Here is a 12,434-nt window from a genome sequence, read left to right as displayed (position 1 = left end):
GGGGGGGGGAATAGAGAGAATGACATTTGCAAAGCCAGAAAAGAATGAAATTTCAAAAACTGAAAAGCAAATTATGACTGGTAAGATGAGGGCAATGGGATGAATGCAGCAAGACTAGAAAGATGGGAGCCTATGCTATATAGGGGCCTCTTAGGTCTTATTGTGAGACTGTATACTTAATGGTGAATCACTAAAGATTTGTAAGCAGGGAGGGACATAATCAGATTTCTTTTTTGAATATACACTCAAGGGGCGCCCAGGTGGCTCAATCAGTTATGCACCCAACTCTGGATTTGGGCTTAGGTCCTGATCCCAGGATTGTGGGATCAAGCCCCATGTCAGGTTCCACACTGAGTGTGAAGCCTACTTAAAATTCTCTCTCTTCCCTCTGCCCCTCTCCTCTGCTTACACTGTCTCCCTAAAATAAAAAAAGAAAATAAAAGAAAATACCACTCGAGCCACAATGCAGATAATGGGAATGTGACCAAAGGAAGATTACGTGGTAATATAAAGACAATTAGAAGCTATAGCAGTTGTCTAAGCTTTACCCTGGGGTGGTAGAGATGGAATAGGCAAATTTAAGAGATACTTAAGAAGAATCAACAGGACCAGTTACAGATGAATTGAGAAAAGGGGGCAAAGAGGAATAATGGGGTCAAAAATGATGCTTAGGTTCTGGGGGCGTCTGGGTGGCAGCTGAACATCCAAATCTTGGTTTTGGCTCAAGTCATGATCCCGGAGTCATGGGCTAGAGCCCTGTAAGAAGACTGCTTAGGATTCTCTCTCTCCCCACCTCTGCCACTCTCTCTGAAAATAAAACTGAAATAAAATGATGCCTAGGTTTCTAATAAATGAGTGGACAGTAGCAAAGGAGACGGAGGAAAGGTGAGGAATTCAGTCTCTAGCACCTTAAGTCTGAAGCACATGGGATTCAAAGAAGCAGAGGTACCAACTAGGCAATTAGATATATGGATCTAAACTTCAGTGGAACATAGATCATTCAGATGGGAATAAATAAAACAGCCTGAAGTAGTATGTATATAAAGGAGCTCACACAAAGCCACTTTAATACTTAAAGGCAGAGTGGGGAGTTGAACAAAATGGTTGAAAGGGAATAGAAGCCATAGGCTTCCAGTTATAGAATGACTGTCACAGGGATAAAAGGTCCAGCATAGGGAATATAGTCAATTATACTGTAATGGCATTATATGGTGACAGATGGTAGGTATACTTGTACTGAGCATAGCATAATGTATATATACTCTTCTCGAATATCATGACATCATACACCGGAAGCTACTTTAACACTGTGTTACTCTATTATGCTCAAAAAAAACAAAACAAAACAAAACAAAAAAAAACCTAGTACCTTAAAAAAGATGATAAAATTTAATTTAAAAAGATACTTAAAAGAGAACAAGGGGCCAGAGACTAACAGGAAAAGTAGGAAAGAATGTTAAAAGTAGGAAAGAAAGCCAAAGGATTAGCTTTTCAAAATAAAAAAATAGTCACTTGTATGAAATGATGCTGAGAAGACAAGCAAAATGAGAACTAACTAGTGTTCAGTGAATTCTGTGGCATGTAGGTTGCTGAACATAATTTAAGGGAGCAGTGAAGATGACAGACAAAACAGAACAGGTTAAAGAGTGAATGCTAAGTGAGGGAGGGAGGAAGGTGTAGAGAACAATTTCAATGAAAACCTAAGCAACATAAGAAAAAGAGGTCAATTACTACATGGATCTATGAAGTCAAAGTATAATTTTCTCATGAAGGAGAGACTTTAATGTTTTGATTCCAACTCCACAAATTCAGTAAAGAGAAAGAAAGATAAAAGAGTGCAAATTTTCTGAAAAAGTAAAAGAGAATGGGACTCAGAGCAAAGATAAGGCCAGACCTTAGCAAGGAGGAAGGACAACTCTCCTCCATGACAACAAGAAGGAAATAAAATAGGATGGATAAGGATGCTAGTAGGCTTGGAAATATAGTGGCAAGAAATGATATGTTGTATACAATAAAGACTATTTTCTCTATGGGATAAAAGATGAGAAAGAAAAGAGATTTTAGAAGGGAAGAGAAAATTTAAAACCATTTATGGTGAGTGGAAGAATATACTGATGTGAAAAATACAGGGGAACTGCTGGGCTTTGTTCAGGGCTCACTTTTGAGTAACATCCATAATTTTGAAATAGCACTCATAATCCCTTTCCATCAAATTGCTTTTTATTTTTATTTTTCCTGAGAGAGAGAGAGACAGCGTGAGCAGGGGAGGGTCAGAGAGAGAGGGAGATACAGAACCTGAAGCAGGCTCCAGGCTCTGAGTTGTCAACACAGAGCCTGACACAGGGCTCAAACCCACAAACTGTGAGATCATGACCCGAGCCTAAGTCGGATGCTTAACTGACTGAGCCACCCAGGCGTCACCATCATATTGTTTTTTAAAATAAGTGTCTGTTGGGGCACCTGGGTGGCTCAGTCCGTTGAGCATCCAACTCTGGATTTAGGCTTAGGTCATGATCTCACAGTTCATGAGATTGAGTCCCTCATCGGGGTTCTCTGTTTGGGATTCTCTCCCTCTCTCTGCCCCTGCCCCACTCACATGCATGTACATTCTCATTCTCTCTCTCTCTCTCTCTCCCTCCCTCCCTCAAAATAAATGAATAAACATTTAAAAATAATAATATACACTTTCATTAGTACAGTGTTTTTGTTCCCTTTAAGTTTCAAGGAAATAAAAAATAAAAATTTGCTCTAATTAAAAGCAGCTGAGGGGCGCCTGGGTGGCTTAGTCGGTTAAGCGTCCAACTTTTGCTTAGGTCATGATCTCGCAGTTTGTGGGTTCGGGCCCCGCGTCGGGCTCTGTGCTGACTGCCAGCTCAGAGCCTGGAGCCTATTTCAGAGTCTGTATCTCCCTCTCTCTCTGACCCTCCCCTCCTCACGCTGTCTCTCTCTCTCTCCTAGAAATAAATTATTAAAAATAAATAAATAAATAAAATAAAAGCAGCTGAGATTATCCAGGTGCACATCTTGCATATTAGGTTTCATTTAAGCTCTCAGTAGGAATTGACATTTGATTTAGTAATTACATAATCTCATAGAACTTTCAGAATTTTTTTGCTTTTAAAATCATTGAAATATTTTCTTCCTTGCAATAAACAGTATGAATTTACCAACTGTACAGCATAAACTTTAGATACATTTTTTAAAGGCTCTACACAGGGGTGCATGTGGGTGGTTCAGTTGGTTGGGTGTCTGTCTGACTCTTGATTTCAGCTTTGGTCATAATCTGAGGGTCGTGGGATCAGGCCCCATGTCGGACTTCACACCGGGCATGGAGCCTGCTTAAGATTCTCTCTCTCTCTCGCTCTCTCTCTCTCTCTCTCACTCTCCTTCTGCCCCAACTTCCCCCAACACACACACACTTTCTCTAAAATATAAAACAACTAAAAAAAAATTAAAGGCTGTACACAGAAGCGATTTTAAGATTTCATCTTTAAGTAATCTCTATACCCAACACGGTGCTCAAACTCACAACCTTGAGATCAAGAGTCATATGCTCCACCAACTTGTAACTGTCTAAGCCAAATATATTTCTTAAAAGTTTAAAATTTGCATAATTATCATATTTAATATTACTTTTGTAATCAAGGGGGAAGTTAAGCTGATATAGAGTGAAAAATTAGGCTCTAAGCCTTTTCCATCAATTTACACTGAAATTCTCAATATATGCTGATGCCTGGAATTCCCTCATTACACCACAATGTAATGGTACTATAGTGCAAACTTAGTTATATATTTCACAACAAAACATTATGAACCACTCCTAGATACATGTATGTGTATGTACGTATATGTACATATACGTGTACGTATATGTACATTGAAAAGTGTCACTCATGGGGCGCCTGGGTGGCTCAGCTGGTTAAGCGTCCAACTTCGGCTTAGGTCATGATCTCACGATTCGTGGGTTCAAGCCCCGCATCGGGCTCTGTGCTGACAGTGAGCTCAGAGCCTGGAGCCTGTTTCAGATTCCATGTCTCCCTCTCTCTCTGATCCTCCCCTGCTCATGCTGTCTTTCTCTCAGAAATAAATAAAACATTAAAAAAAAAAGAAAAGAGTCACTCAAACAAGTCCTATACATGGATATTCATAGCAATATCATTCACAATAGCCAAAAGTTAAAAACAACTCTTATGTCCATTAATAGATGAATGGAAGGATAAACAAAATGTGATACATACAGGATATTACTTGGCCATAGAAACGGATGGGATTAAGTACTAATACATGCTATGAAATGAATGAACTTCAAAAATGTACTGCTTGAGGCACCTGAGTGGCTCAATCAGCTAAGCATCAGTTGATTTCCACTCAGGTCATGATCTCATGGTTGTGGGATTGAGCCCCACTTTGGGCTCCTTGCTGAATGTGGAGTCAGTTTGGTATTCTCTCTTTCCCACTCTCTCTGCTCCGCCCCTACTCATGCTCCCATGAGCATGCACACACACACTCTCTCTCTTTCTCAAAATAAATGAGTATTTTAAAAATAGGAGTGCATGAGTGGCTCAGTTAGTTAAGTGTCTGACTTTAGCTCAGGAGATGATCTCATGGTTCATGGATTCAAGCCCAGCATCAGGCTCTGTACTAACAGCTCAGAACCTGGAGCCTGCTTCCAATTCTATGTCTCCATCTCTCTCTCTCTCTCCCTCCCTCCCTCTCTCTCTCAAAAATGAATAAAACATTTTAAAATTTTTAATTTTAAAAATATATTATGCTTAATATAAGTGAAAGAAGCCAGAAACAAAAGGCCATATATTATATAATTCCACTTATATGAACTATATAGACTAGGTAAATTCACTCTTTTTTACTTTTTTTAATGTTTATTATTATTGAGACAGAGAGAAACACAGCATGAGTGGGGGAGGGGCAGAGAGAGAGGGAGACACAGACTCTGAAACAGGCTCCATGCTCTGAGTTGTCAGCACACAGCCCCATGCGGGGCTCAAACCCACGAACCGTAAGATCATGATGACCTGAGCCAAAGTGGGACGCTCAACCAACTGAGCCACCCAGGAGCCCCTAGACTAGGTAAATTCAGAGAGACAGCAAATTGGTGGATGTCAAGTACTAAATGGGTAGGGATAGGGACAACCTGCTTAATGAGTACAGGGTTATTTTGAGGGGTGATGAAAATGTTTTAAAACTAGATCAAGAAAATGACTGCACAAGGGGCGCCTGGGTGGCTTAGCTGGTTAAGCGTCCAAACCTGAGTCGGTTTGGCTCAGGTCATGATCTCAAGGTTCTTGGGTTCGAGCCCCGTGTTGGGCTCTGTGCTGACAGCTCAGAGCCTGGAGCCTGTTTCAGATTCTGTGTCTCCCTCTCTCTCTGACCCTTGCCTGCTCACGCTGTGTGTCTCTCTCTCAATCTCTCTCTCTCTCTCAGAAATAAATAAAACATTAAAAAAGAAAATGACTGCACAACACTAAATATACTGAACACCACTGAATGCTATACTTTGAAATGGCTGGTTTTATATTATATAAATTATACCTCAATAAAAAAATTCAGCTTGGGAGCTCCCCTCTACTTTTTATGTGGGATGATCCTCATTTATAAATTGTTTAATAAAGCCAATTAAATCCTCAAAAAAGAAAAAAATCCTTTATGAAGCAAATAATATAGTTATATCTAATCAACCTGTGGCAGGAATCACTGACAAAATTAGCTATAAATTCAAAATATATTAACTATAAAAATATATGTTAACGATCTTAAAGCTCTCTACTTTTTGTCACCAGTAAGTAAATTATAATAACATTATCTTTTTTCTCCACATATATAAGTTATGCAATGTATTTAATAATAAGCCTTCATCTTCTAGGGATATTTATTAAAATATTTATGGATAAAATGAAATGCAAAAGATAGACTTTACGATAATGGTAGGGAGATTTAAGAGAAATACAGATGAAAGGAGATTGATCATGAGTTAATTGTTAAGGATGAGTGATGAACATATGAGGGTTCATAAAACTATTCTCTCCATTTTTTTAGTATGTTTGAAATTTTCCATAATTATTTTTAATTACTGTGTTATTAGTAAAATAAGACTTAAAATTAGTTTCCTTACACTTTAAACTATATTTGAAATAGTCCTACCAATATTCTGTACTCAACATAAATCACAATTCTGCCAACATTTGCTGAAGTTGCTAAAACACAGATACATATCAAAAAATTACAATCTATGTGATAACAAATACATATTAGCTTCTTTAGGATCACAACCTGAGCTGAAATTAAGAGTCGGACCCTCAACCAAGCCACCTAGGTGCCCCAATAAATAAACTGCAAATACATACATACATAAAAATAAAACCCAGTAACTGCTTATTTTCCAAATATCTTATCTTCTCAATGCTGTAATTTTTTTAAAATCCCTTATTTTGTAGTATAGTGTCTTATTAATAAATATTAACGACTAAAAAGTTTCTGGTTCTGGGGTTTGACTATTATCTCTTCTAAAATCAAACCATAATTTCAATGGAGATCACAACCAACACAGAAAGACATTAAAAAAATATACAGCTCCCCCAAAATTCAAACTTTTTTAAGTTTATTTATCTTTTTAGTAGTCTTTACACTCAATGTAGTGCTCAAACCCACAACTCTGAGATGAAGAGCAACATTAAGAGTCACATGCTCTTCCAAATGAGCCAGCCAGGCACCCCTCAAACTTTTTTAATACCTTTAAATGACCATTTAAACATTATTTTAACTGTAATCTTCATACCAACATGTAATTTTCATGGAATTACATCTACATAAGCTCCTAATGTTTGATTCAACCTCTTCTCCCAATTTTAGTGCTCTTCCTTTCTGGTTAATACGTCTGTTAACTCACAAATGCCTAATTCCTAGGACAAATTTCACTGAATAGGGTTATTCTAAACAACCACAACCACTGATCAGAGCCCCATCTGCCCAAATACCTTTCTTCTACTTCAGGGAGTAATAGCATTCTTTGGCTATTAGAACCAATGAGAGGAAGCAGAAGCACACAGGAAGAATTAGAAAAGTGTCCTCCTCCTAAGGGATTATTTTAACACTTTTCTAAAAAACCATGTCCAAAAGACACAAGCACGGTAAAACTCAGGATCTAAACAGACCAGCTCTAGATCAAAGCACCACAGGTAAAGTTCTTATTAGTATTAGCGTTACAAAAGGAAAAAGGAGAGAGGACCCTAGTTTTAATACAAACCTTTTTTTCTTTTAAGTAGGCCCACACCTAGCATGCAGCCCAACAGGGGGATTGAACTCATGACTCTAAGATAAATACCCGAGCTGAGATCAAGAGTCAGAAACTCAATCGACTATGCCACCCAGGTGCCATTAATACAAACTTTTAAATGACATGCAGTCATAAAGAATGGTTCTTATTCTCAAGAGTGTTATTAAGAACTGATACAATAGGGGCACCTGGGTGGCTCAGTTGGTTAAGCCGAAGTTGGACTTCGGCTCAGGTCAGATCTCACGGTTCGTGGGTTCGAGCCCCGCATCAGGCTCTGTGCTGACAGCTCAGTGGCTGGAGCCTGTTTCAGATTCTGTGTCTCCCTCTCTCTCTGCCCCTCCACCACTCATGCTCTGTCTCTCTCTGTCTCAAAAATAAATAAACTATAAAAAAATTTTAAAAAAAAAAAGAACTGATACAATATTCTATCCTTATGACTGGACTTCCCTAAGACCTAAAACAGAAAGTTAGATCCTGCCTCACAGCAGCATTAATAAACATGTTGTGGCATGGTATATAGATCAATCTTAACAATTAAGTGAGGATTTTTCATAAAATTATGAAATGAAAAGCCCGGTTTTGTTTTACTTTAAATGTAATTGTTATAACATACTTTCACATGTATATCATTCAAAATTTGTACATACCGCAAAGTGATCACCACAATAAATCTAGTTAACATCCATCACCACAAGCTATAATTTTTTCTTTCTTGTGGTGAGAATTTTTTTAAGAGCTATTCTTTTAGCAACTTTCAAATGCACAATACTGTATTATTGACTATAGTCACCACACTGTACATTACTAAAACCCTGTTTAACTCATTTAGATTTCCAACCTGTATCTCTAACTTTGCTAGCCACTACTGTACTCAAAATGCAAAGTGCAATTCTAAGAATTCTACCGTTTCCTATCCATCGTAATCTCAATCTCCCGGAACTAGACTTTTTGTTTGCTAAATTCTACAAATTATTCTACAAATTTTCTTATCATAACTGCAAAGCTGAATCAGAATTTAAAAAACAGTCAGGGAGGGGCGCCTAGGTGGCTCAGTAGGTTATGCCTCCGACTTCGACTTCGACTTCGGCTCAGATCATGATCTCACAGTTCCTGGGTTAGATAGAGCCCCACGTCAGGCTCTGTGCTAACTGCCAGCTCAGAGCCTGGAGCCTATTTCAGATTCTGTGTCTCCCTCTCTCTCTCTGACCCTCCCCTGCTCACGCTGTATCTCTCTCTCTCTCAGAAATAAATTAAAAAAAAAAAAAATTAAAAAATTTTAAGAAAAAAGAACCAGCAAGGATGCATAGAAAGGAAAAAAGATCTCCTAAACTCAATGAAAAACTGGCCGTGATTCCTATAATTCAACACTTCAAGTGCCAAAGCTACCATCCTTTGGTGATAAAATCAAGCCCCCAAATTATAAACATACCTGTTCTTAGAAGTGCAACTTGGAACTCAAAAAAGAAACAATGGTAAAGTAGTTGTCGGGTTCCTAGTTTGCCTAAAAGAGTCTATTTATCCCATGACTTTTCTAAATTAGTCTCTGAGATCTAGACTCATTCGAGTCTAGAGACAGTGTGATACAGAAGAGCGCAGCCTGTGAAGCCTCTCAGAATTAGGCAGAAACCCTGACAGCCAATTACTGTATGATCAAACAAAATTCACTTAACTTTCCTGACTCCTAATTTCCTCATCTATAAAAGAATACTGCTCATCATGGAGAGCTTTTATAAGAATTAAAGATAATACAGATCAGGGTACCTGGGTGGCTCAGTGGGTTAAACGTCGGACTCATGGTTTCAGTTCAGGTCATGATCAAACGGTCTGTGAGTTTGAGCCCCACATCAGGCTGCATGCTGACAGTGCGGAACCTGCTTGAGATTCTCTCTCTCTCTCTCTCTCTCTCTCTCTCTCTCTCTCTCTCTCTGCCCCTGTCTCGCTGATGCACTCCCTCTTTCGCAAAATAAACTTTTAAAAATAAATTTAAAATTCTTTTTAAAAGATAACATAATTCAACTAGCAGAGACTGTGACAGAAGTACTCAATAAATAGAAACAACTACATTACCCTCTTCACACCAGCTTTTTATCCTCTCTGTTGAGGTAAGCACCCCATTCAGTCAGTATTCATTAAAAGGAACTTAAGATATAGAATCAGAAAACCTGGGTTTGATTCCAGACACTATCTAACACAAGAACAGAACTTTAGGCTAGGTATTTGATTCTGAACTGCAGACTGATCATCTGAAGAAAGAAAAGAAAAAAGAAAGAAAAATCATAAAATTATTGCAATAATTGACATTTTTAAACTGGCATACAAGGTGCAGTATCAGAAATGTTAGCTTTTACTTACTCCAAAGTATTCCGGCTCAAAAATTACCTGCCTTCCAAGATCAAATGTGCATAATAAGCAATGAGCATAAGCTAACAACATGATGTGAGAAGGAAAACAAGCTAAACTAAGTAGCTCACTTATGATATCCCCTTCAGACTCCCAGAATTTAGAACATACTTGTTATTCCAAATGTAGCTCTCGTTGGGGGAATTCCAGGCAGAGAAATTAAATTAACAAATTAAGTTTTATGAAAGACTTTTACGTCCTTACCCAATCTAGCAATCTGCATGCTGAGAAACCTTTTTTAAGCAGCTTCTACTCCTTTTCACTTAGCTTACCTTCATTCCCCAAAATAGTGCCCATGACAAATGTAATACGGACCCTAATGTAGACCAAAGGGAACTGGCCAGATGAGTAAGTGTGTTCAAGCTGAGGAGTGACTGTCCTTGACACAACCCACCAGAAAAATTCAAAGACAGAAAAAGGCAGAGTTTTCTTCATAGCTATATAAAAAACACTTTCTATTTTGAATATCATTTCCCCATAGCCATTTCAAAAGGCCATCCTTTCTACAAGAAGGGACACTCTTGAGAAGTTTTGCTATTAATAAAACAATTTAATAAATAGTCAACAGGACCTGAAGAGTTAATCAAGTGCTCTAGGCTCAACTCCACTACAGCCAAAAGAACTTGCCAGCTAAACAACTCACCTGAACTATACTTCCAAACTGTAAGACAACAAAATGAAAATCGAACTCTCAGGATAAAAAACACTCAGGCAGTAAATTAACTCACCTTGGGCATAAAAAATTCTCAAAACACAAGTGACCGTATGCTTTCCCTGGGAGGTGGTATGTTTATATAATTGGTTATAACCCAATCAGGGTCACAGAAAGAGAAAGATCTCGAAAGACCCCTAAATGGATGTCTAGCACTATTTGTACCCTATTCACAGCACCCTATTAGCAGCACAGCATGTCACAAAGACAGTTCCTACATCAATTTCCAGTCTTCATCATCTTCTCAGCCTGTCTGAGCCTGACCCTGAGCCTGTCTGAGCATCTCATCAGGAAGGCAGCTAGCTAGTAGCCTGCAACGTGCTGCCCAAAGTTTCAACGCTACTAAAATAAACATTATGTGCGAATTTCATCTTTTTAACCCCCTAAGATCAGAATAGCTCACGGGTATCAAGTTTAGGACCACCAAAAACAACTTGGGGCCACTGGCAGTGGATCCTGGCACCACGGTACTATCATGTTTAAAAGAGACTGCAGGAGAAGCAAATAACATGACATATTCCCAGTGAATCTTAAAAAGTGCTTCAGAGTTACATGATGGTGGCAGGAGAAAATAAATAAAAATAAAAGCCTTACGGCACACAACTACCTGAAGAAACAGTAGTCAACAGACGAGTTAAAACACGTTCGTATTTGCCAACACATAGCAGTTACCACACCATGTATTTGTCAGATTTCTCAACATGCAAAACAAAAGTAGCCACCCCTGTATGAAGTACTCAGTAATTTACTGACTTCTGCAAAGAAATGACTTTTTTGGATTCCGGGCAAATTAACTTCCTGTGCTTTGTGTTTGACTTTCAAAATCTTTAGAACCTTCAGCAAACTGAGATTCACCTCAATTTTAAGGCTTTTTGGGTTAAGCTGAATAAAAGTTGTATATTTTAAAATCAATAAACTATAAGATCACTTTTCCACTTGAAAACTACAGCCACGTTTCTTTAGATTTTAGAGTATTTTTTAAAAGGCTAACTACAAAGTTTGCAAAAACAAGTAATACAGTAGACATGGTGGGCATTCTACAAGTTTATTTATTGGAACTCCTAGAGTAAAAACTTGAAAAAGTTTATGAGATAAATTCCTCCTGGTGCTACTGAAGACATAATGTTACTAATACCAATACTGAGAAATATTCAAAATATCCTGAAAACAGTATCTCCTTCTAAAAATAAGGAAAAGCATTTGTCAACACAAACTACTGGTTCTTAAAAATAATCACATGGGAGGCACTTACTTCTGTAAATACTTTAGTTTTGAATTACAATAACCCTCATCTTTCAAAGTTTGGGTTATGCCTTAACCAAGCAAGCGAATTTCTGATGCCATTATATTGATACAAAGGACTCGGATGGTTACTTGCTTCTATAGCAAACTGTTGGTTTAAGCAGTTAAAGATCTACAAACTAAACGTAACAAATCTACAACATAAATCACTTTCAATCATTAAAATGAAAACAAGTGAAAACCTGTCATAAATAAGACCCCATGAATCTCCTAATGAATTTACAGGAACAGTTTACATTATGATCCTAAGACTAAGTATATTAGGTAATCTATTTGGATTCATATTCTATGCATCTACTTTGGTCAGAAAGAGAGAAACCTCAGAAAACGCAACCGGCGGTTACACCATTCTATTTTTAAGTTCTTTATAAAGCCAACAGTTCAAGAACTTTTGGGGAAGAGAGTAAGACATTTTTCCAAGTAGTTAAGAATAATTCATGTTTTATAATAACGACAGTCCTAACAACCTCTGGAATGTATTATAGTGGGACGGAAGTGAAAATGATGAGAGGAGGGAAAAACCCGACTTGAAAACGGACAGCCAGGCAAATTTACAAACCTTCAATTAAATGAATTTTGAGATTAACTTCTCTTATACGCCTTCCCTCACTTCCCACCCGCTTCCTCCTCTCCTCGGGGAGGTCTGTGTAATGTGACTCACGACAAATTTTTTAAAAAATAAATAAATAAAAGACACACCCTCTGGGTTGAACTGACATAATCGCCCCC

The 12,434-nt window shown here is 38.0% G+C and overlaps 1 protein-coding gene across 9 annotated transcripts in view; it reads right to left on the bottom strand.

The window, feature by feature from the left end:
- ABI1 (abl interactor 1) overlaps window positions 1–12,434 on the bottom strand; it is a 129,457-nt gene that overhangs the window by 116,419 nt on the left and 604 nt on the right. The window lies entirely within an intron of this gene.

Source organism: Crocuta crocuta, unplaced genomic scaffold, assembly GCF_008692635.1.
Source record: "Crocuta crocuta isolate KB4526 unplaced genomic scaffold, BGI_CrCroc_1.0 scaffold96, whole genome shotgun sequence".
NCBI classification, from domain to species: domain Eukaryota; kingdom Metazoa; phylum Chordata; class Mammalia; order Carnivora; family Hyaenidae; genus Crocuta; species Crocuta crocuta.
Note: the sequence above shows the minus strand (reverse complement) of the source record. Positions and strands in the feature narration are given on the sequence as shown.